Here is a 23,835-nt window from a genome sequence, read left to right as displayed (position 1 = left end):
GCCGGGAGGTCTTCCAGCGGGAGAGTGCCGGCTGTGCTCAGAGGCCCCACAGTCCAGGGGCAGGACCGAGCAGGGCCCCTACTCCTGGCCAGCCTTGCCCAGGAGTTCCTGGCCTCCGGGGGAGTGGTATTGCCCCACCAAGTTGCAGGCTGCGGGGAGTGGGTCCAGACATGCCCGGGTGCCTCCCCAGGCTCATCCCCGCTGGTGCCTTTCCCCTGGGCCTAGGCCTCGGTTGAGGCCTCCTTGGAGAGGAGGATGCTGGCAGGGGCTGTCTCCACACTGCAAGGAGCTGGAGATCAGAGGGCCTCGTCAGAGGGAAGGCACCAGCAAGGGGCTGGATGCCCAAGACCTCTTGGTCCTAGCAGCCTCAAGGCAGCAGGGAGAGCAAGAGGCCCACTGTGACACTAGGTCGCCTCTTGCCCGGTCCCACAGAGGCGGCCAGCCCAGCAGCTGCCTGACAGTCTCTGGCTCCCCCAAGCTCCCTTCCGGTGCAGAGGGCAGGAACAGACATGTGCATGTGGTTCTGCAGTGGCCTGGGAGTGTGGACCCCCGGCCTGGTCCCCAGGCTCAGGGGCAAGGGCCCGGAGAGAGCACCACCCCGAAGCACTTTTCTCCCGGGCTTGGGAGCATTGTGAGCGGCTGGCGGGAACAGCGGGCGAGAGTGCTTACAAACCGGCCTTTGGAGGCAGCCGGGGAGGTCTTCCAGCGGGAGAGGGCCGGCTGTGCTCAGAGGCTCCACAGGGTAGGGGCAGGACCCAGCAGGGCCTCTGCCCCTGGCCAGCCTCGCCCAGACCTTCCTGGCCTCCGGGGAGATGGTACTGCCCCACCAAGTGGCAGGCTGCTGGGACTGGGTCGAGACATGCCCTGGCGCCTCCCCAGGCTCATCCTTGCTGGTGCCTTTCCCCTGGGCCTAGGCCTCGGTTGAGGCCTCCTTGGAGAGGAGGTTGCTTGCAGGGGCTTTCTCCACACTGCAAGGAGCTGGAGCTCAGAGGGACTCGTCAGAGGGAAGGCACCAGCAAGGGGCTGGATGCTCAAGACCTCTTTAGCCCAGCAGCCTCAGGGCAGCAGGGAGAGCAAGAGCCCACTGTGCCCCTAGGTCGGCTCTTGCCCCTTCCCACAGAGGCGGCCAGCCCCGCATCTGCCTGACAGACTCTGGCTCCCCCGAGCTTTCTGCCGGTGCAGGGGGCGGGATCAGACCTGTGTATGTGGTTCTGCCTTGGCCTGGGAGTTTGGACCCCGGCCTGGCCCCCAGGCTCAGGGGCGAGGGACCGGAGAGAGCACCTCCCTGAAGCGCTTTTCTCCCGGGCTTGGGAGCATTGTGCGCGGCTGACTGGAAGAGCGGGCGAGAGTGCTTGCAAACCGGCCTTTGGAGGCAGCCGGGTAGGTCTTCCAGTGGGAGAGTGCCGGCTGTGCTCAGTGGCCCCACAGTCCAGGGGCAGGACCCAGCAGGGCCCCTGCCCCTGGCCAGCTTTGCCCAGACCTTCCTGTCCTCCGGGGGGGTACTGCCCCACCAAGGGGCAGGCTGCGGGGACTGGGTCGAGACATGCCCAGGCGCCTCCCCAGGCTCATCCCCGCTGGTGCCTTTCCCCTGGGCCTAGGCCTCGGTTGAGGCCTCCTTCGAAAGGAGGTTGCTGGCAGGGGCTGTCTCTACACTACCAGCAGCTGGAGCTCAGAGGGCCTCGTCAGAGGGAAGGCACCAGCAAGGGGCTGGATGCCCAACCCCTCTTGGGCCCAGCAGCCTCAGGGCAGCAAGGAGAGCAAGAGGGCCACTGTGCCCCTAGGTCGGCTCTTGCCCCTTCCCACAGAGGCGGCCAGCCCAGCAGCTGCCTGACAGACTCTGGCTCCTCCGAGCTTTCAGCCGGTGTAGGTGGCATGAACAGACCTGTGCATGTGGTTCTGCCTTGGCCTGGGAGTTTCGACCCCGGCCTGGCCCCCAGGCTCAGGGGCAAGGGCCCGGAGAGAGCAAGACCCCGAAGTGCTTTTCTCCTGGGCTTGGGAACATTGTGCGCCGCTGGCGGGAACAGCGGACGAGAGGGCTTGCAAACTGGCCTTTGGAGGCAGCCGGGGAGGTCTTCCAGCGGGAGAGGGCCGGTTGTGCTCAGAGGACCCACAGGCCAGTGGCAGGACCAGCAGGGCCCCTGCCCCTGGCCAGCCGTGCCCAGATATTCCTGGCCTCCGGGGGGGAGGGGGGATACAGCCCCACCAAGGGGCAGGCTGCGGGGAATGGGTCCAGACATGACCAGGCACCTCCCCAGTCTCATCCCCGCTGGTGACTTTCCCCTGGGCCTAGGCCTCGGTTGAGGCCTCCTTGGAGAGGAGGTTGCTGGCAGGGGCTTTCTCCACACTGCAAGGAGCTAGAGCTCAGAGGGGTTCGTCTGAGGAAAGGCACCAGCAAGGGGCTGGATGCCCAAGACCTCTTGGGCCCAGCAGCCTCAGGGCAGCAGGGAGAGCAATAGGCCCACTGTGCCCCTAGGTCGGCTCTTGCCCTTTCCCAAAGAGGCGACCATCCCATCCACTGCCTGACAGACTCTGGCTCCCCCGAGTTCTCCGCCGGTGCAGGGGGCAGGAACAGACCTGTGCATGTGATTCTGCCTTGGCCTGGGAGTGTGGACCCCCGGCCTGGCCCCCAGGCTCAGGGGCAAGGGCCCGGAGAGAGCACCACCCCGAAGCGCTTTTCTCCCGGGTTTGGGAGCATTGTGCGCGGCTGGCGGGAACAGCGAGCGAGAGTGCTTACAAACTGGCCTTTGGAGGAAGCCGGGAGGTCTTCCAGCGGGAGAGTGCCGGCTGTGCTCAGAGGCCCCACAGTCCAGGGGCAGGACCGAGCAGGGCCCCTACTCCTGGCCAGCCTTGCCCAGGAGTTCCTGGCCTCCGGGGGAGTGGTACTGCCCCACCAAGTTGCAGGCTGCGGGGAGTGGGTCCAGACATGCCCGGGTGCCTCCCCAGGCTCATCCCCGCTGGTGCCTTTCCCCTGGGCCTAGGCCTCGGTTGAGGCCTCCTTGGAGAGGAGGATGCTGGCAGGGGCTGTCTCCACACTGCAAGGAGCTGGAGATCAGAGGGCCTCGTCAGAGGGAAGGCACCAGCAAGGGGCTGGATGCCCAAGACCTCTTGGTCCTAGCAGCCTCAAGGCAGCAGGGAGAGCAAGAGGCCCACTGTGACACTAGGTCGCCTCTTGCCCGGTCCCACAGAGGCGGCCAGCCCAGCAGCTGCCTGACAGTCTCTGGCTCCCCCAAGCTCCCTTCCGGTGCAGAGGCCAGGAACAGACATGTGCATGTGGTTCTGCAGTGGCCTGGGAGTGTGGACCCCCGGCCTGGTCCCCAGGCTCAGGGGCAAGGGCCCGGAGAGAGCACCACCCCGAAGCACTTTTCTCCCGGGCTTGGGAGCATTGTGAGCGGCTGGCGGGAACAGCGGGCGAGAGTGCTTGCAAACCAGCCTTTGGAGGCAGCCCGGGAGGTCTTCCAGAGGGAGAGGGCCGGCTGTGCTCAGAGGTCCCACAGGCCAGGGGCAGGACCCAGCAGGGCCCCTACCCCTGGCCAGCCTTGCCCAGACCTTGCTGGCCTCCGGGGGGGTGGTACTGCCCAACCAAGTGGCAGGCTGCTGGGACTGGCTTCAGACATGCCCGGGCGCCTGCCCAGGCTCATCCTTGCTGGTGCCTTTCCCCTGGGCCTAGGCCTCGGTTGAGGCCTCCTTGGAGAGGAGGTTGCTGGCAGGGGCTTTCTCCACACTGCAAGGAGGTGGAGCTCAGAGGTGTTCGTCAGAGGAAAGGCACCAGCAAGGGGCTGGATGCCCAAGACCTCTTGGGCCCAGCAGCCTTAGGGCAGCAGGGAGAGCAAGAGGCCCACTCTGCCCCTAGGTCGGCTCTTGCCCTTTCCCAAAGAGGCGAACATCCCATCATCTGCCTGACAGACTCTGGCTCGCCCGAGTTCTCTGCGGCTGCAGGGGGCAGGAACAGACCTGTGCATGTGATTCTGCTTTGGCCTGGGAGTGTGGACCCCCGGCCTGGTCCCCAGGCTCAGGGGCAAGGGCCCGGAGAGAGCACCACCCTGAAGCGGTTTTTTCCTGGGCTTGGAAGCATTGTGCGCGGCTGCCGGGAACAGCGGGCGAGAGTGCTTGCAAACTGGCCTTTGAGGCAGCTGGGAGGTCTTCCAGCGGGAGAGTGCCGGCTGTTCTCAGAGACCCCACAGTCCAGGGGCAGGACCCAGCAGGGCCCCTGCCCCTGGCCAGCCTTGACCAGACCTTGCTGGCCTCCGGGGGGTACTGCCCCATCAAGGGGCATGCAGCGGGGACTGGGTCGAGACATGCCCGGGCGCCTCCCCAGGCTCATCCCCGCTGGTTCCTTTCCCCTGGGCCTAGGCCTCGGTTGAGGCCTCCTTGGAGAGGAGGTTGCTTGCAGGGGCTTTCTCCACACTACAAGCAGCTGGAGCTCAGAGGGCCTCGTCAGACGGAAGGCACCAGCAAGGGGCTGGATGCCCAAGACCTCTTGGGCCCAGCAACCTCAGGGCAGCAAGAAGAGCAAGACGGCCAGTGTGACCCTAGGTCGACTCTTGCCCCTTCCCACAGAGGCGGCCAGCCCAGCAGCTGCCTGACAGACTCTGGCTCCCCCGAGCTCTCTGCCATTGCAGGGGGCAGGAAAAGACCTGTGCATGTGCTTCTGCCTTCGCCTGGGAGTGTGGACCCCCGGGCTGGCCCCCAGGCTCAGGTGCAAGGGACCGGAGAGAACACCACCCCGAAGCGCTTTTCTCCCGGGCTTGGGAGCATTGTGCGCGGCTGGCGGGAAGAGCGGGCGAGAGTGCTTGCAAACCGGCCTTTGGAGGCAGCCGGGGAGGTCTTCCAGCGGGAGAGGGCCGGTTTTGCTCAGAGGTCCCACAGGCCAGGGGCAGGACCCAGCATGGCCCCTGCCCCTGGACAGCCTTGCCCAGACCTTCCTGGCCTCCGTGGGGGGGGGAGTACTGCCCCGCCAAGGGTCAGGCTGCAGGGACTGGATACAGACATGCCCGGCCCCCCCCCAGTCTCATCCTCGCTGGTGCCTTTCCCCTGGGCCTAGGCCTCGATTGAAGCCTCCTTGGAGAGGAGGTTGGTGGCGGGGGCTGTCTACCCACTGCAAGGAGCTGGAGCTCAGAGGGCCTCGTCAGAAGGAAGGCACCAGCAAGGGGTTGGATGCCGAAGGCCTCTTGGGCCCAGCAGCCTCAGAGCAGCAGGTAGAACAAGAGGCCCACTGTGCCCCTAGGTCGGATCTTGCCCCTTACCACAGAGGCGGCCAGCAGAGCAGCTGCCTGACAGACTCTGGCTCCCCCGAGCTCTCTGCCGGTGCAGGGGGCAGGAACAGACCTGTGCATGTGGTTCTGCCTTGGCCTGGGAGTGTGGACGCCCGGCCTGGCCCCCAGGCTCAGGGGCAAGGGCCCGGAGAGAGCACCACCCCGAAGCGCTTTTCTCCCGGGCTTGGAAGCATTGTGCGCAGCTGGCAGGAACAGCAGGCGAGAGTGCTTGCAAACCGGCCTTTGGAGGCAGCCGGGGAGGTCTTCCAACGGGAGAGGGCCGGCTGTGCTCAGAGGCCCCACAGGCCAGGGGCAGGACCCAGCAGGGCCCCTGCCCCTGGCCAGCCTTGCCCAGACCTTCCTGGCCTCCGGGGTGGGGGAGTTACTGCCCCACCAAGGTGCAGGCTGCGGGGACTGGGTCAAGACATGCCCAGTTGCCACCCCTGGCTCATCCACGCAGGTGCCTTTCCCCTGGGCCTAGGCCTCGGTTGAGGCCTCCTGGGAGAGGAGGTTGCTGGCAGGGGCTGTCTCCAAACAGCAAGGAGCTGGAGCTCAGAGGGCCTCGTCAGAGGGAAGGCACCAGCAAGGGGCTGGATGCCCAAGATCTCTTGGGCCCAGCAGCCTCAGGGCAGCAAGGAGAGCAAGAGGGCCACTGTGCCCCTAGGTCGGCTCTTGCCCCTTCCCACAGAGGCGGCCAGCCCAGCAGCTGCCTGACAGACTCTGGCTCCTCCGAGCTTTCAGCCGGTGTAGGTGGCATGAACAGACCTGTGCATGTGGTTCTGCCTTGGCCTGGGAGTTTCGACCCCGGCCTGGCCCCCAGGCTCAGGGGCAAGGGCCCGGAGAGAGCAAGACCCCGAAGTGCTTTTCTCCTGGGCTTGGGAACATTGTGCGCCGCTGGCGGGAACAGCGGACGAGAGGGCTTGCAAACTGGCCTTTGGAGGCAGCCGGGGAGGTCTTCCAGCGGGAGAGGGCCGGTTGTGCTCAGAGGACCCACAGGCCAGTGGCAGGACCAGCAGGGCCCCTGCCCCTGGCCAGCCGTGCCCAGATATTCCTGGCCTCCGGGAGGGAGGGGGGATACAGCCCCACCAAGGGGCAGGCTGCGGGGAATGGGTCCAGACATGACCAGGCACCTCCCCAGTCTCATCCCCGCTGGTGACTTTCCCCTGGGCCTAGGCCTCGGTTGAGGCCTCCTTGGAGAGGAGGTTGCTGGCAGGGGCTTTCTCCACACTGCAAGGAGCTAGAGCTCAGAGGGGTTCGTCTGAGGAAAGGCACCAGCAAGGGGCTGGATGCCCAAGACCTCTTGGGCCCAGCAGCCTCAGGGCAGCAGGGAGAGCAATAGGCCCACTGTGCCCCTAGGTCGGCTCTTGCCCTTTCCCAAAGAGGCGACCATCCCATCCACTGCCTGACAGACTCTGGCTCCCCCGAGTTCTCCGCCGGTGCAGGGGGCAGGAACAGACCTGTGCATGTGGTTCTGCCTTGGCCTGGGAGTGTGGACGCCCGGCCTGGCCCCCAGGCTCAGGGGCAAGGGCCCGGAGAGAGCACCACCCCGAAGCGCTTTTCTCCCGGGCTTGGAAGCATTGTGCGCAGCTGGCAGGAACAGCAGGCGAGAGTGCTTGCAAACCGGCCTTTGGAGGCAGCCGGGGAGGTCTTCCAACGGGAGAGGGCCGGCTGTGCTCAGAGGCCCCACAGGCCAGGGGCAGGACCCAGCAGGGCCCCTGCCCCTGGCCAGCCTTGCCCAGACCTTCCTGGCCTCCGGGGTGGGGGAGTTACTGCCCCACCAAGGTGCAGGCTGCGGGGACTGGGTCAAGACATGCCCAGTTGCCACCCCTGGCTCATCCACGCAGGTGCCTTTCCCCTGGGCCTAGGCCTCGGTTGAGGCCTCCTGGGAGAGGAGGTTGCTGGCAGGGGCTGTCTCCAAACAGCAAGGAGCTGGAGCTCAGAGGGCCTCGTCAGAGGGAAGGCACCAGCAAGGGGCTGGATGCCCAAGATCTCTTGGGCCCAGCAGCCTCAGGGCAGCAAGGAGAGCAAGAGGGCCACTGTGCCCCTAGGTCGGCTCTTGCCCCTTCCCACAGAGGCGGCCAGCCCAGCAGCTGCCTGACAGACTCTGGCTCCTCCGAGCTTTCAGCCGGTGTAGGTGGCATGAACAGACCTGTGCATGTGGTTCTGCCTTGGCCTGGGAGTTTCGACCCCGGCCTGGCCCCCAGGCTCAGGGGCAAGGGCCCGGAGAGAGCAAGACCCCGAAGTGCTTTTCTCCTGGGCTTGGGAACATTGTGCGCCGCTGGCGGGAACAGCGGACGAGAGGGCTTGCAAACTGGCCTTTGGAGGCAGCCGGGGAGGTCTTCCAGCGGGAGAGGGCCGGTTGTGCTCAGAGGACCCACAGGCCAGTGGCAGGACCAGCAGGGCCCCTGCCCCTGGCCAGCCGTGCCCAGATATTCCTGGCCTCCGGGAGGGAGGGGGGATACAGCCCCACCAAGGGGCAGGCTGCGGGGAATGGGTCCAGACATGACCAGGCACCTCCCCAGTCTCATCCCCGCTGGTGACTTTCCCCTGGGCCTAGGCCTCGGTTGAGGCCTCCTTGGAGAGGAGGTTGCTGGCAGGGGCTTTCTCCACACTGCAAGGAGCTAGAGCTCAGAGGGGTTCGTCTGAGGAAAGGCACCAGCAAGGGGCTGGATGCCCAAGACCTCTTGGGCCCAGCAGCCTCAGGGCAGCAGGGAGAGCAATAGGCCCACTGTGCCCCTAGGTCGGCTCTTGCCCTTACCCAAAGAGGCGACCATCCCATCCACTGCCTGACAGACTCTGGCTCCCCCGAGTTCTCCGCCGGTGCAGGGGGCAGGAACAGACATGTGCATGTGGTTCTGCAGTGGCCTGGGAGTGTGGACCCCCGGCCTGGTCCCCAGGCTCAGGGGCAAGGGCCCGGAGAGAGCACCACCCCGAAGCACTTTTCTCCCGGGCTTGGGAGCATTGTGAGCGGCTGGCGGGAACAGCGGGCGAGAGTGCTTGCAAACCGGCCTTTGGAGGCAGCCGGGGAAGTCTTCCAGCGGGAGAGGGCCGGCTCTGCTCAGAGGCTCCACAGGGTAGGGGCAGGACCCAGCAGGGCCCCTGCCCCTGGCCAGCCTCGCCCAGACCTTCCTGGCCTCCGGGGAGATGGTACTGCCCCACAAGTGGCAGGCTGCTGGGACTGGGTCGAGACATGCCCTGGCGCCTCCCCAGGCTCATCCTTGCTGGTGCCTTTCCCCTGGGCCTAGGCCTCGGTTGAGGCCTCCTTGGAGAGGAGGTTGCTTGCAGGGGCTTTCTCCACACTGCAAGGAGCTGGAGCTCAGAGGGACTCGTCAGAGGGAAGGCACCAGCAAGGGGCTGGATGCTCAAGACCTCTTTAGCCCAGCAGCCTCAGGGCAGCAGGGAGAGCAAGAGCCCACTGTGCCCCTAGGTCGGCTCTTGCCCCTTCCCACAGAGGCGGCCAGCCCCGCATCTGCCTGACAGACTCTGGCTCCCCCGAGCTTTCTGCCGGTGCAGGGGGCGGGATCAGACCTGTGTATGTGGTTCTGCCTTGGCCTGGGAGTTTGGACCCCGGCCTGGCCCCCAGGCTCAGGGGCGAGGGACCGGAGAGAGCACCTCCCCGAAGCGCTTTTCTCCCGGACTTGGAAGCATTGTGCGCAGCTGGCAGGAACAGCAGGCGAGAGTGCTTGCAAACCGGCCTTTGGAGGCAGCCGGGGAGGTCTTCCAACGGGAGAGGGCCGGCTGTGCTCAGAGGCCCCACAGGCCAGGGGCAGGACCCAGCAGGGCCCCTGCCCCTGGCCAGCCTTGCCCAAACCTTCCTGACCTCCGGGGTGGGGGAGTTACTGCCCCACCAAGGTGCAGGCTGCGGGGACTGGGTCAAGACATGCCCAGTTGCCACCCCTGGCTCATCCACGCAGGTGCCTTTGCCCTGGGCCTAGGCCTCGGTTGAGGCCTCCTGGGAGAGGAGGTTGCTGGCAGGGGCTCTCTCCACACTACCAGCAGCTGGAGCTGAGAGGGCATCGTCAGAGGGAAGGCACCAGCAAGGGGTTGGATGCCCAACCCCTCTTGGGCCCAGCAGCCTCAGGGCAGCAGGGAGAGCAAGAGGGCCTCTGTGACCCTAGGTCGGCTCTTGCCCCTTCCCACAGAGGCGAACATCCCATCATCTGCCTGACAGACTCTGGCTCGCCCGAGTTCTCTGCGGCTGCAGGGGGCAGGAACAGACCTGTGCATGTGATTCTGCTTTGGCCTGGGAGTGTGGACCCCCGGCCTGGTCCCCAGGCTCAGGGGCAAGGGCCCGGAGAGAGCACCACCCTGAAGCGGTTTTTTCCCGGGCTTGGAAGCATTGTGCGCGGCTGCCGGGAACAGCGGGCGAGAGTGCTTGCAAACTGGCCTTTGAGGCAGCTGGGAGGTCTTCCAGCGGGAGAGTGCCGGCTGTTCTCAGAGACCCCACAGTCCAGGGGCAGGACCCAGCAGGGCCCCTGCCCCTGGAAAGCCTTGACCAGACCTTCCTGGCCTCCGGGGGGGTACTGCCCCATCAAGGGGCATGCAGCGGGGACTGGGTCGAGACATGCCCGGGCGCCTCCCCAGGCTCATCCCCGCTGGTGCCTTTCCCCTGGGCCTAGGCCTCGGTTGAGGCCTCCTTGGAGAGTAGGTTGCTTGCAGGGGCTCTCTCCACACTACAAGCAGCTGGAGCTCAGAGGGCCTCGTCAGACAGAAGGCACCAGCAAGGGGCTGGATGCCCAGACCTCTTGAGCCCAGCAACCTCAGGGCAGCAAGAAGAGCAAGACGGCCAGTGTGACCCTAGGTCGGCTCTTGCCCCTTCCCACAGAGGCGGCCAGCCCAGCAGCTGCCTGACAGATTCTGGCTCCCCCGAGCTCTCTGCCATTGCAGGGGGCAGCAAAAGACCTGTGCATGTGGTTCTGCCTTGGCCTGGGAGTGTGGACCCCCGGCCTGGCCCCCAGGCTCAGGGGCAAGGGTGTGGAGAGACCACCACCCGAAGCGCTTTTCTCCCGGGCTTGGGAACATTGTGAGCGGCTGGCGGGAACAGGGGGCGAGAGTGCTTGTAAACCAGCCTTTGGAGGCAGCCCGGGAGGTCTTCCAGAGGGAGAGGGCCGGCTGTGCTCAGAGGTCCCACAGGCCAGGGGCAGGACCCAGCAGGGCCCCTACACCTGGCCAGCCTTGCCCAGACCTTGCTGGCCTCCGGGGGGGTGGTACTGCCCCACCAAGGGGCAGGCTGCTGGGACTGGCTTCAGACATGCCCGGGCGCCTGCCCAGGCTCATCCTTGCTGGTGCCTTTCCCCTGGGCCTAGGCCTCGGTTGAGGCCTCCTTGGAGAGGAGGTTGCTGGCAGGGGCTTTCTCCACACTGCAAGGAGTTGGAGCTCAGAGGTGTTCGTCAGAGGAAAGGCACCAGCAAGGGGCTGGATGCCCAAGACCTCTTGGGCCCAGCAGCCTTAGGGCAGCAGGGAGAGCAAGAGGCCCACTCTGCCCCTAGGTCGGCTCTTGCCCTTTCCCAAAGAGGCGAACATCCAATCATCTGCCTGACAGACTCTGGCTCGGCCGAGTTCTCTGTGGCTGCAGGGGGCAGGAACAGACCTGTGCATGTGATTCTGCTTTGGCCTGGGAGTGTGGACCCCCGGCCTGGTCCCCAGGCTCAGGGGCAAGGGCCCGGAGAGAGCACCACCCTGAAGCGGTTTTTTCCCGGGCTTGGAAGCATTGTGCGCGGCTGCCGGGAACAGCGGGCGAGAGTGCTTGCAAACTGGCCTTTGAGGCAGCTGGGAGGTCTTCCAGCGGGAGAGTGCCGGCTGTTCTCAGAGACCCCACAGTCCAGGGGCAGGACCCAGCAGGGCCCCTGCCCCTGGCCAGCCTTGACCAGACCTTCCTGGCCTCCGGGAGGGTACTGCCCCATCAAGGGGCATGCAGCGGGGACTGGGTCGAGACATGCCCGGGCGCCTCCCCAGGCTCATCCCCGCTGGTGCCTTTCCCCTGGGCCTAGGCCTCGGTTGAGGCCTCCTTGGAGAGGAGGTTGCTTGCAGGGGCTCTCTCCACACTACAAGCAGCTGGAGCTCAGAGGGCCTCGTCAGACGGAAGGCACCAGCAAGGGGCTGGATGCCCAACCCCTCTTGGGCCCAGCAGCCTCAGGGCAGTAAGGAGAGCAAGACGGCCAGTGTGACCCTAGGTCGGCTCTTGCCCCTTCCCACAGAGGCGGCCAGCCCAGCAGCTGCCTGACAGACTCTGGCTCCCCCGAGCTCTCTGCCATTGCAGGGGGCAGGAAAAGACCTGTGCATGTGGTTCTGCCTTCGCCTGGGAGTGTGGACCCCTGGCCTGGCCCCCAGGCTCAGGGGCAAGGGCCCGGAGAAAGCAACACCCCGAAGCGCTTTTCTCCCGGGCTTGGGAGCATTGTGCGCGGCTGGCGGGAAGAGCGGGCGAGAGTGCTTGCAAACCGGCCTTTGGAGGCAGCCGGGTAGGTCTTCCAGTGGGAGAGTGCCGGCTGTGCTCAGTGGCCCCACAGTCCAGGGGCAGGGCCCAGCAGGGCCCCTGCCCCTGGCCAGCTTTGCCCAGACCTTCCTGTCCTCCCGGGGCGTACTGCCCCACCAAGGGGCAGGCTGCGGGGACTGGGTCGAGACATGCCCAGGCGCCTCCCCAGGCTCATCCCCGCTGGTGCCTTTCCCCTGGGCCTAGGCCTCGGTTGAGGCCTCCTTCGAAAGGAGGTTGCTGGCAGGGGCTGTCTCCACACTACCAGCAGCTGGAGCTGAGAGGGCCTCGTCAGAGGGAAGGCACCAGCAAGGGGCTGGATGCCCAACCCCTCTTGGGCCCAGCAGCCTCAGGGCAGCAAGGAGAGCAAGAGGGCCTCTGTGACCCTAGGTCGGCTCTTGCCCCTTCCCACAGAGGCGACCAGCCAAGCAGCTGCCTGACAGACTCTGGCTCCCCCGAGCTCCCTGCCGGTGCAGGGGGCAGGAACAGACCTGTGCATGTGGTTCTGCCTTGGCCTGGTAGTGTGGACCCCCGCCCTGGCCCCCAGGCTCAGGGGCAAGGGACCGGAGAGAACACCACCCCGAAGCGCTTTTCTCCCGGGCTTGGGAGCATTGTGCGCGGCTGGCGGGAAGAGCGGGCGAGAGTGCTTGCAAACCGGCCTTTGGAGGCAGCCGGGGAGGTCTTCCAGCGGGAGAGGGCCGGTTTTGCTCAGAGGTCCCACAGGCCAGGGGCAGGACCCAGCATGGCCCCTGCCCCTGGACAGGCTTGCCCAGACCTTCCTGGCCTCCGTGGGGGTGGGAGTACTGCCCCGCCAAGGGTCAGGCTGCGGGGACTGGATACAGACATGCCCGGGCGCCCCCCCAGTCTCATCCTCGCTGGTGCCTTTCCCCTGGGCCTAGGCCTCGATTGAAGCCTCCTTGGAGAGGAGGTTGGTGGCGGGGGCTGTCTACCCACCGCAAGGAGCTGGAGCTCAGAGGGCCTCGTCAGAAGGAAGGCACCAGCAAGGGGTTGGATGCCGAAGGCCTCTTGGGCCCAGCAGCCTCAGAGCAGCAGGTAGAACAAGAGGCCCACTGTGCCCCTAGGTCGGATCTTGCCCCTTACCACAGAGGCGGCCAGCAGAGCAGCTGCCTGACAGACTCTGGCTCCCCCGAGCTCTCTGCCGGTGCAGGGGGCAGGAACAGACCTGTGCATGTGGTTCTGCCTTGGCCTGGGAGTGTGGACGCCCGGCCTGGCCCCCAGGCTCAGGGGCAAGGGCCCGGAGAGAGCACCACCCCGAAGCGCTTTTCTCCCGGGCTTGGAAGCATTGTGCGCAGCTGGCAGGAACAGCAGGCGAGAGTGCTTGCAAACCGGCCTTTGGAGGCAGCCGGGGAGGTCTTCCAACGGGAGAGGGCCGGCTGTGCTCAGAGGCCCCACAGGCCAGGGGCAGGACCCAGCAGGGCCCCTGCCCCTGGCCAGCCTTGCCCAAACCTTCCTGACCTCCGGGGTGGGGGAGTTACTGCCCCACCAAGGTGCAGGCTGCGGGGACTGGGTCAAGACATGCCCAGTTGCCACCCCTGGCTCATCCACGCAGGTGCCTTTGCCCTGGGCCTAGGCCTCGGTTGAGGCCTCCTGGGAGAGGAGGTTGCTGGCAGGGGCTCTCTCCACACAGCAAGGAGCTGGAGCTCAGAGGGCCTCGTCAGAGGGAAGGCACCAGCAAGGGGCTGGATGCCCAAGACCTCTTGGGCCCAGCAGCCTCAGGGCAGCAGGGAGAGCAAGAGCCCACTGTGCCCCTAGGTCGGCTCTTGCCCCTTCCCACAGAGGCGGCCAGCCCAGCAGCTGCCTGACAGACTCTGGCTCCCCCGAGTTCTCTGCAGGTGCAGGGGGCAGGCACAGACTTGTGCATGTGATTCTGCCTTGGCCTGGAGTGTGGACGCCCGGCCTGGCCCCCTGGCTCAGATGTAAGGGCCCAGAGAGAGCACCACCCCGAAGCGCTTTTCTCCCGGGCTTGGGAGCATTGTGCGCGGCTGGAGGGAACAGCGGGCGAGAGTGCTTACAAACCGGCCTTTTAAGGCAGCCGGGGAGGTCTTCCAGCGGGAGAGAGCCGGTTGTGCTGAGGCCCCACAAGCCAGTGGCAGGACCCAGCACGGCCTCTGCTCCTGGCCAGCCTTGCCCAGAGGTTCCTGGCCTCCGGGGGTGTGGTACTGCCCCACCAAGATGCAGGCTGCGGGGAGTGGGTCCAGACACGCCCGGGTGCCTCCACAGGCTCATCCCCACTGGTGCCTTTCCCCTAGGCCTAGGCCTCGGTTGAGGCCAACTTGGAGAGGAGGATGCTGGCAGGGGCTCTCTCCACACAGCAAGGAGCTGGAGCTCAGAGGGCCTCGTCAGAGGGAAGGCACCAGCAAGGGGCTGGATGCCCAAGACCTCTTGGGCCCAGCAGCCTCAAGGCAGCAGGGAGAGCAAGAGGGCCACTGTGCCCCTAGGTCGCCTCTTGCCCGGTCCCACAGAGGCGGCCAGCCCAGCAGCTGCCTGACAGACTCTGGCTCCCCCGAGCTTTCTGCCAGTGCAGGGGGCAGGATCAGACCTGTGCATGTGGTTCTGCCTTGGCCTGGGAGTGTGGACCCCCGGCCTGGCCCCCAGGCTCAGGGGCAAGGGTGTGGAGAGAGCACCACCCGAAGCGCTTTTCTCCCGGGCTTGGGAACATTGTGAGCGGCTGGCGGGAACAGGGGGCGAGAGTGCTTGTAAACCAGCCTTTGGAGGCAGCCCGGGAGGTCTTCCAGAGGGAGAGGGCCGGCTGTGCTCAGAGGCCCCACAGGCCAGGGGCAGGACCCAGCAGGGCCCCTGCCCCTGGCCAGCCTTGCCCAGACCTTCCTGGCCTCCGGGCGGGGGAGATACTGCCCCAACAAGGTGCAGGCTGCGGGGACTGGGTCAAGACATGCCCAGTTGCCACCCCTGGCTCATCCACGCAGGTGCCTTTCCCCTGGGCCTAGGCCTCGGTTGAGGCCTCCTTGGAGAGGAGGATGCTGGCAGGGGCTCTCTCCACACAGCAAGGAGCTGGAGCTCAGAGGGCCTCGTCAGAGGGAAGGCACCAGCAAGGGGCTGGATGCCCAAGACCTCTTGGTCCTAGCAGCCTCAAGGCAGCAGGGAGAGCAAGAGGCCCACTGTGACACTAGGTCGCCTCTTGCCCGGTCCCACAGAGGCGGCCAGCCCAGCAGCTGCCTGACAGTCTCTGGCTCCCCCAAGCTCCCTTCCGGTGCAGAGGGCAGGAACAGACATGTTCATGTGGTTCTGCAGTGGCCTGGGAGTTTGGACCCCCGGCCTGGTCCCCAGGCTCATGGGCAAGGGCCCGGAGAGAGCACCACCCCGAAGCAATTTTCTCCCGGGCTTGGGAGCATTGTGAGCGGCTGGCGGGAACAGCGGGCGAGAGTGCTTGCAAACCGGCCTTTGGAGGCAGCCGGGGAAGTCTTCCAGCGGGAGAGGGCCGGCTGTGCTCAGAGGCTCCACAGGGTAGGGGCAGGACCCAGCAGGGCCCCTGGCCCTGGCCAACCTCGCCCAGACCTTCCTGGCCTCCGGGGCGATGGTACTGCCCCACCAAGTGGCAGGCTGCTGGGACTGGGTCGAGACATGCCCTGGCGCCTCCCCAGGCTCATCCTTGCTGGTGCCTTTCCCCTGGGCCTAGGCCTCGGTTGAGGCCTCCTTGGAGAGGAGGTTGCTTGCAGGGGCTTTCTCCACACTGCAAGGAGCTGGAGCTCAGAGGGACTCGTCAGAGGGAAGGCACCAGCAAGGGGCTGGATGCTCAAGACCTCTTTAGCCCAGCAGCCTCAGGGCAGCAGGGAGAGCAAGAGCCCACTGTGCCCCTAGGTCGGCTCTTGCCCCTTCCCACAGAGGCGGCCAGCCCCGCATCTGCCTGACAGACTCTGGCTCCCCCGAGCTTTCTGCCGGTGCAGGGGGCGGGATCAGACCTGTGTATGTGGTTCTGCCTTGGCCTGGGAGTTTGGACACCGGCCTGGCCCCCAGGCTCAGGGGCGAGGGACCGGAGAGAGCACCTCCCCGAAGCGCTTTTCTCCCGGGCTTGGGAGCATTGTGCGCGGCTGACGGGAAGAGCGGGCGAGAGTGCTTGCAAACCGGCCTTTGGAGGCAGCCGCGTAGGTCTTCCAGTGGGAGAGTGCCGGCTGTGCTCAGTGGCCCCACAGTCCAGGGGCAGGACCCAGCAGGGCCCCTGCCCCTGGCCAGCTTTGCCCAGACCTTCCTGTCCTCCGGGGGGGGTACTGCCCCACCAAGGGGCAGGCTGCGGGGACTGGGTCGAGACATGCCCAGGCGCCTCCCCAGGCTCATCCCCGCTGGTGCCTTTCCCCTGGGCCTAGGCCTCGGTTGAGGCCTCCTTCGAAAGGAGATTGCTGGCAGGGGCTGTCTCCACACTACCAGCAGCTGGAGCTGAGAGGGCCTCGTCAGAGGGAAGGCACCAGCAAGGGGCTGGATGCCCAACCCCTCTTGTGCCCAGCAGCCTCAGGGCAGCAAGGAGAGCAAGAGGGCCTCTGTGACCCTAGGTCGGCTCTTGCCCCTTCCAACAGAGGCGACCAGCCAAGCAGCTGCCTGACAGACTCTGGCTCCCCCGAGCTCCCTGCCGGTACAGGGGGCAGGAACAGACCTGTGCATGTGGTTCTGCCTTGGCCTGGTAGTGTGGACCCCCGCCCTGGCCCCCAGGTTCAGGGGCAAGGGACCGGAGAGAACACCACCCCGAAGCGCTTTTCTCCCGGGCTTGGGAGCATTGTGCGCGGCTGGCGGGAAGAGCGGGCGAGAGTGCTTGCAAACCGGCCTTTGGAGGCAGCCGGGGAGGTCTTCCAGCGGGAGAGGGCCGGTTTTGCTCAGAGGTCCCACAGGCCAGGGGCAGGACCCAGCATGGCCCCTGCCCCTGGACAGCCTTGCCCAGAACTTCCTGGCCTCCGTGGGGGGGGGAGTACTGCCCCGCCAAGGGTCAGGCTGCGGGGACTGGATACAGACATGCCCGGGCGCCCCCCCAGTCTCATCCTCGCTGGTGCCTTTCCCCTGGGCCTAGGCCTCGATTGAAGCCTCCTTGGAGAGGAGGTTGGTGGCGGGGGCTGTCTACCCACTGCAAGGAGCTGGAGCTCAGAGGGCCTCGTCAGAAGGAAGGCACCAGCAAGGGGTTGGATGCCGAAGGCCTCTTGGGCCCAGCAGCCTCAGAGCAGCAGGTAGAACAAGAGGCCCACTGTGCCCCTAGGTCGGATCTTGCCCCTTACCACAGAGGCGGCCAGCAGAGCAGCTGCCTGACAGACTCTGGCTCCCCCGAGCTCTCTGCCGGTGCAGGGGGCAGGAACAGACCTGTGCATGTGGTTCTGCCTTGGCCTGGGAGTGTGGACGCCCGGCCTGGCCCCCAGGCTCAGGGGCAAGGGCCCGGAGAGAGCACCACCCCGAAGCGCTTTTCTCCCGGGCTTGGAAGCATTGTGCGCAGCTGGCAGGAACAGCAGGCGAGAGTGCTTGCAAACCGGCCTTTGGAGGCAGCCGGGGAGGTCTTCCAACGGGAGAGGGCCGGCTGTGCTCAGAGGCCCCACAGGCCAGGGGCAGGACCCAGCAGGGCCCCTGCCCCTGGCCAACTTGCCCAGACCTTCCTGGCCTCCGGGGTGGGGGAGTTGCTGCCCCACCAAGGTGCAGGCTGCGGGGACTGGGTCAAGACATGCCCAGTTGCCACCCCTGGCTCATCCACGCAGGTGCCTTTCCCCTGGGCCTAGGCCTCGGTTGAGGCCTCCTGGGAGAGGAGGTTGCTGGCAGGGGCTCTCTCCACACAGCAAGGAGCTGGAGCTCAGAGGGCCTCGTCAGAGGGAAGGCACCAGCAAGGGGCTGGATGCCCAAGACCTCTTGGGCCCAGCAGCCTCAGGGCAGCAGGGAGAGCAAGAGCCCACTGTGCCCCTAGGTCGGCTCTTGCCCCTTCCCACAGAGGCGGCCAGCCCAGCAGCTGCCTGACAGACTCTAGCTCCTCCGAGCTTTCAGCCGGTGTAGGTGGCATGAACAGACCTGTGCATGTGGTTCTGCCTTGGCCTGGGAGTTTCGACCCCGGCCTGGCCCCCAGGCTCAGGGGCAAGGGCCCGGAGAGAGCAAGACCCCGAAGTGCTTTTCTCCTGGGCTTGGGAACATTGTGCGCCGCTGGCGGGAACAGCGGACGAGAGGGCTTGCAAACTGGCCTTTGGAGACAGCCGGGGAGGTCTTCCAGCGGGAGAGGGCCGGTTGTGCTCAGAGGACCCACAGGCCAGTGGCAGGACCAGCAGGGCCCCTGCCCCTGGCCAGCCGTGCCCAGATATTCCTGGCCTCCGGGGGGGAGGGGGGATACAGCCCCACCAAGGGGCAGGCTGCGGGGAATGGGTCCAGACATGACCAGGCACCTCCCCAGTCTCATCCCCGCTGGTGACTTTCCCCTGGGCCTAGGAATCGGTTGAGGCCTCCTTGGAGAGGAGGTTGCTGGCAGGGGCTTTCTCCACACTGCAAGGAGCTAGAGCTCAGAGGGGTTCGTCAGAAGGAAGGCACCAGCAAGGGGCTGGATGCCCAAGACCTCTTGGGCCCAGCAGCCTCAGGGCAGCAGGGAGAGCAATAGGCCCACTGTGCCCCTAGGTCGGCTCTTGCCCTTTCCCAAAGAGGCGACCATCCCATCCACTGCCTGACAGACTCTGGCTCCCCCGAGTTCTCCGCCGGTGCAGGGGGCGGGAACAGACCTGTGCATGTGATTCTGCCTTGGCCTGGGAGTGTGGACCCCCGGCCTGTCCCCCAGGCTCAGGGGCAAGGGCCCGGAGAGAGCACCACCCCGAAGCGCTTTTCTCCCGGGTTTGGGAGCATTGTGCGCGGCTGGCGGGAACAGCGAGCGAGAATGCTTACAAACTGGCCTTTGGAGGAAGCCGGGAGGTCTTCCAGCGGGAGAGTGCCGGCTGTGCTCAGAGGCCCCACAGTCCAGGGGCAGGACCGACCAGGGCCCCTACTCCTGGCCAGCCTTGCCCAGGAGTTCCTGGCCTCCGGGGGAGTGGTACTGCCCCACCAAGTTGCAGGCTGCGGGGAGTGGGTCCAGACATGCCCTGGTGCCTCCTCAGGCTCATCCCCGCTGGTGCCTTTCCCCTGGGCCTAGGCCTCGGTTGAGGCCTCCTTGGAGAGGAGGATGCTGGCAGGGGCTGTCTCCACACTGCAAGGAGCTGGAGATCAGAGGGCCTCGTCAGAGGGAAGGCACCAGCAAGGGGCTGGATGCCCAAGACCTCTTGGTCCTAGCAGCCTCAAGGCAGCAGGGAGAGCAAGAGGCCCACTGTGACACTAGGTCGCCTCTTGCCCGGTCCCACAGAGGCGGCCAGCCCAGCAGCTGCCTGACAGTCTCTGGCTCCCCCAAGCTCCCTTCCGGTGCAGAGGGCAGGAACAGACATGTGCATGTGGTTCTGCAGTGGCCTGGGAGTGTGGACCCCCGGCCTGGTCCCCAGGCTCAGGGGCAAGGGCCCGGAGAGAGCACCACCCCGAAGCACTTTTCTCCCGGGCTTGGGAGCATTGTGAGCGGCTGGCGGGAACAGCAGGCGAGAGTGCTTGCAAACCGGCCTTTGGAGGCAGCCGGGGAGGTCTTCCAGCGGGAGAGGGCCGGTTGTGCTCAGAGGCTCCACAGGGTAGGGGCAGGACCCAGCAGGGCCTCTGCCCCTGGCCAGCCTCGCCCAGACCTTCCTGGCCTCTGGGGAGATGGTACTGCCCCACCAAGTGGCAGGCTGCTGGGACTGGGTCGAGACATGCCCTGGCGCCTCCCCAGGCTCATCCTTGCTGGTGCCTTTCCCCTGGGCCTAGGCCTCGGTTGAGGCCTCCTTGGAGAGGAGGTTGCTTGCAGGGGCTTTCTCCACACTGCAAGGAGCTGGAGCTCAGAGGGACTCGTCAGAGGGAAGGCACCAGCAAGGGGCTGGATGCTCAAGACCTCTTTAGCCCAGCAGCCTCAGGGCAGCAGGGAGAGCAAGAGCCCACTGTGCCCCTAGGTCGGCTCTTGCCCCTTCCCACAGAGGCGGCCAGCCCCGCATCTGCCTGACAGACTCTCGCTCCCCCGAGCTTTCTGCCGGTGCAGGGGGCGGGATCAGACCTGTGTATGTGGTTCTGCCTTGGCCTGGGAGTTTGGACCCCGGCCTGGCCCCCAGGCTCAGGGGCGAGGGACCGGAGAGAGCACCTCCCCGAAGCGCTTTTCTCCCGGGCTTGGGAGCATTGTGCGCGGCTGACGGGAAGAGCGGGCGAGAGTGCTTGCAAACCGGCGTTTGGAGGCAGCCGCGTAGGTCTTCCAGTGGGAGAGTGCCGGCTGTGCTCAGTGGCCCCACAGTCCAGGAGCAGGACCAAGCAGTGCCCCTGCCCCTGGTCAGCTTTGCCCAGACCTTCCTGTCCTCAGGGGGGGTACTGCCCCACCAAGGGGCAGGCTGCGGGGACTGGGTCGAGACATGCCCAGGCGCCTCCCCAGGCTCATCCCCGCTGGTGCCTTTCCCCTGGGCCTAGGCCTCGGTTGAGGCCTCCTTCGAAAGGAGGTTGCTGGCAGGGGCTGTCTCCACACTACCAGCAGCTGGAGCTGAGAGGGCATCGTCAGAGGGAAGGCACCAGCAAGGGGTTGGATGCCCAACCCCTCTTGGGCCCAGCAGCCTCAGGGCAGCAAGGAGAGCAAGAGGGCCTCTGTGACCCTAGGTCGGCTCTTGCCCCTTCCCACAGAGGCGAACATCCCATCATCTGCCTGACAGACTCTGGCTCGCCCGAGTTCTCTGCGGCTGCAGGGGGCAGGAACAGACCTGTGCATGTGATTCTGCTTTGGCCTGGGAGTGTGGACCCCCGGCCTGGTCCCCAGGCTCAGGGGCAAGGGCCCGGAGAGAGCACCACCCTGAAGCGGTTTTTTCCCGGGCTTGGAAGCATTGTGCGCGGCTGCCGGGAACAGCGGGCGAGAGTGCTTGCAAACTGGCCTTTGAGGCAGCTGGGAGGTCTTCCAGCGGGAGAGTGCCGGCTGTTCTCAGAGACCCCACAGTCCAGGGGCAGGACCCAGCAGGGCCCCTGCCCCTGGAAAGCCTTGACCAGACCTTCCTGGCCTCCGGGGGGGTACTGCCCCATCAAGGGGCATGCAGCGGGGACTGGGTCGAGACATGCCCGGGCGCCTCCCCAGGCTCATCCCCGCTGGTGCCTTTCCCCTGGGCCTAGGCCTCGGTTGAGGCCTCCTTGGAGAGGAGGTTGCTTGCAGGGGCTCTCTCCACACTACAAGCAGCTGGAGCTCAGAGGGCCTCGTCAGACAGAAGGCACCAGCAAGGGGCTGGATGCCCAGACCTCTTGAGCCCAGCAACCTCAGGGCAGCAAGAAGAGCAAGACGGCCAGTGTGACCCTAGGTCGGCTCTTGCCCCTTCCCACAGAGGCGGCCAGCCCAGCAGCTGCCTGACAGATTCTGGCTCCCCCGAGCTCTCTGCCATTGCAGGGGGCAGCAAAAGACCTGTGCATGTGGTTCTGCCTTGGCCTGGGAGTGTGGACCCCCGGCCTGGCCCCCAGGCTCAGGGGCAAGGGTGTGGAGAGACCACCACCCGAAGCGCTTTTCTCCCGGGCTTGGGAACATTGTGAGCGGCTGGCGGGAACAGGGGGCGAGAGTGCTTGTAAACCAGCCTTTGGAGGCAGCCCGGGAGGTCTTCCAGAGGGAGAGGGCCGGCTGTGCTCAGAGGTCCCACAGGCCAGGGGCAGGACCCAGCAGGGCCCCTACACCTGGCCAGCCTTGCCCAGACCTTGCTGGCCTCCGGGGGGGTGGTACTGCCCCACCAAGGGGCAGGCTGCTGGGACTGGCTTCAGACATGCCCGGGCGCCTGCCCAGGCTCATCCTTGCTGGTGCCTTTCCCCTGGGCCTAGGCCTCGGTTGAGGCCTCCTTGGAGAGGAGGTTGCTGGCAGGGGCTTTCTCCACACTGCAAGGAGTTGGAGCTCAGAGGTGTTCGTCAGAGGAAAGGCACCAGCAAGGGGCTGGATGCCCAAGACCTCTTGGGCCCAGCAGCCTTAGGGCAGCAGGGAGAGCAAGAGGCCCACTCTGCCCCTAGGTCGGCTCTTGCCCTTTCCCAAAGAGGCGAACATCCCATCATCTGCCTGACAGACTCTGGCTCGGCCGAGTTCTCTGTGGCTGCAGGGGGCAGGAACAGACCTGTGCATGTGATTCTGCTTTGGCCTGGGAGTGTGGACCCCCGGCCTGGTCCCCAGGCTCAGGGGCAAGGGCCCGGAGAGAGCACCACCCTGAAGCGGTTTTTTCCCGGGCTTGGAAGCATTGTGCGCGGCTGCCGGGAACAGCGGGCGAGAGTGCTTGCAAACTGGCCTTTGAGGCAGCTGGGAGGTCTTCCAGCGGGAGAGTGCCGGCTGTTCTCAGAGACCCCACAGTCCAGGGGCAGGACCCAGCAGGGCCCCTGCCCCTGGCCAGCCTTGACCAGACCTTCCTGGCCTCCGGGAGGGTACTGCCCCATCAAGGGGCATGCAGCGGGGACTGGGTCGAGACATGCCCGGGCGCCTCCCCAGGCTCATCCCCGCTGGTGCCTTTCCCCTGGGCCTAGGCCTCGGTTGAGGCCTCCTTGGAGAGGAGGTTGCTTGCAGGGGCTCTCTCCACACTACAAGCAGCTGGAGCTCAGAGGGCCTCGTCAGACGGAAGGCACCAGCAAGGGGCTGGATGCCCAACCCCTCTTGGGCCCAGCAGCCTCAGGGCAGTAAGGAGAGCAAGACGGCCAGTGTGACCCTAGGTCGGCTCTTGCCCCTTCCCACAGAGGCGGCCAGCCCAGCAGCTGCCTGACAGACTCTGGCTCCCCCGAGCTCTCTGCCATTGCAGGGGGCAGGAAAAGACCTGTGCATGTGGTTCTGCCTTCGCCTGGGAGTGTGGACCCCTGGCCTGGCCCCCAGGCTCAGGGGCAAGGGCCCGGAGAAAGCAACACCCCGAAGCGCTTTTCTCCCGGGCTTGGGAGCATTGTGCGCGGCTGGCGGGAAGAGCGGGCGAGAGTGCTTGCAAACCGGCCTTTGGAGGCAGCCGGGTAGGTCTTCCAGTGGGAGAGTGCCGGCTGTGCTCAGTGGCCCCACAGTCCAGGGGCAGGGCCCAGCAGGGCCCCTGCCCCTGGCCAGCTTTGCCCAGACCTTCCTGTCCTCCCGGGGCGTACTGCCCCACCAAGGGGCAGGCTGCGGGGACTGGGTCGAGACATGCCCAGGCGCCTCCCCAGGCTCATCCCCGCTGGTGCCTTTCCCCTGGGCCTAGGCCTCGGTTGAGGCCTCCTTCGAAAGGAGGTTGCTGGCAGGGGCTGTCTCCACACTACCAGCAGCTGGAGCTGAGAGGGCCTCGTCAGAGGGAAGGCACCAGCAAGGGGCTGGATGCCCAACCCCTCTTGGGCCCAGCAGCCTCAGGGCAGCAAGGAGAGCAAGAGGGCCTCTGTGACCCTAGGTCGGCTCTTGCCCCTTCCCACAGAGGCAACCAGCCAAGCAGCTGCCTGACAGACTCTGGCTCCCCCGAGCTCCCTGCCGGTGCAGGGGGCAGGAACAGACCTGTGCATGTGGTTCTGCCTTGGCCTGGTAGTGTGGACCCCCGCCCTGGCCCCCAGGCTCAGGGGCAAGGGACCGGAGAGAACACCACCCCGAAGCGCTTTTCTCCCGGGCTTGGGAGCATTGTGCGCGGCTGGCGGGAAGAGCGGGCGAGAGTGCTTGCAAACCGGCCTTTGGAGGCAGCCGGGGAGGTCTTCCAGCGGGAGAGGGCCGGTTTTGCTCAGAGGTCCCACAGGCCAGGGGCAGGACCCAGCATGGCCCCTGCCCCTGGACAGGCTTGCCCAGACCTTCCTGGCCTCCGTGGGGGTGGGAGTACTGCCCCGCCAAGGGTCAGGCTGCGGGGACTGGATACAGACATGCCCGGGCGCCCCCCCAGTCTCATCCTCGCTGGTGCCTTTCCCCTGGGCCTAGGCCTCGATTGAAGCCTCCTTGGAGAGGAGGTTGGTGGCGGGGGCTGTCTACCCACCGCAAGGAGCTGGAGCTCAGAGGGCCTCGTCAGAAGGAAGGCACCAGCAAGGGGTTGGATGCCGAAGGCCTCTTGGGCCCAGCAGCCTCAGAGCAGCAGGTAGAACAAGAGGCCCACTGTGCCCCTAGGTCGGATCTTGCCCCTTACCACA

This window comes from Dama dama, chromosome 5, assembly GCF_033118175.1.
Source record: "Dama dama isolate Ldn47 chromosome 5, ASM3311817v1, whole genome shotgun sequence".
Taxonomy (NCBI): Eukaryota; Metazoa; Chordata; class Mammalia; order Artiodactyla; family Cervidae; genus Dama; species Dama dama.
Note: the sequence above shows the minus strand (reverse complement) of the source record.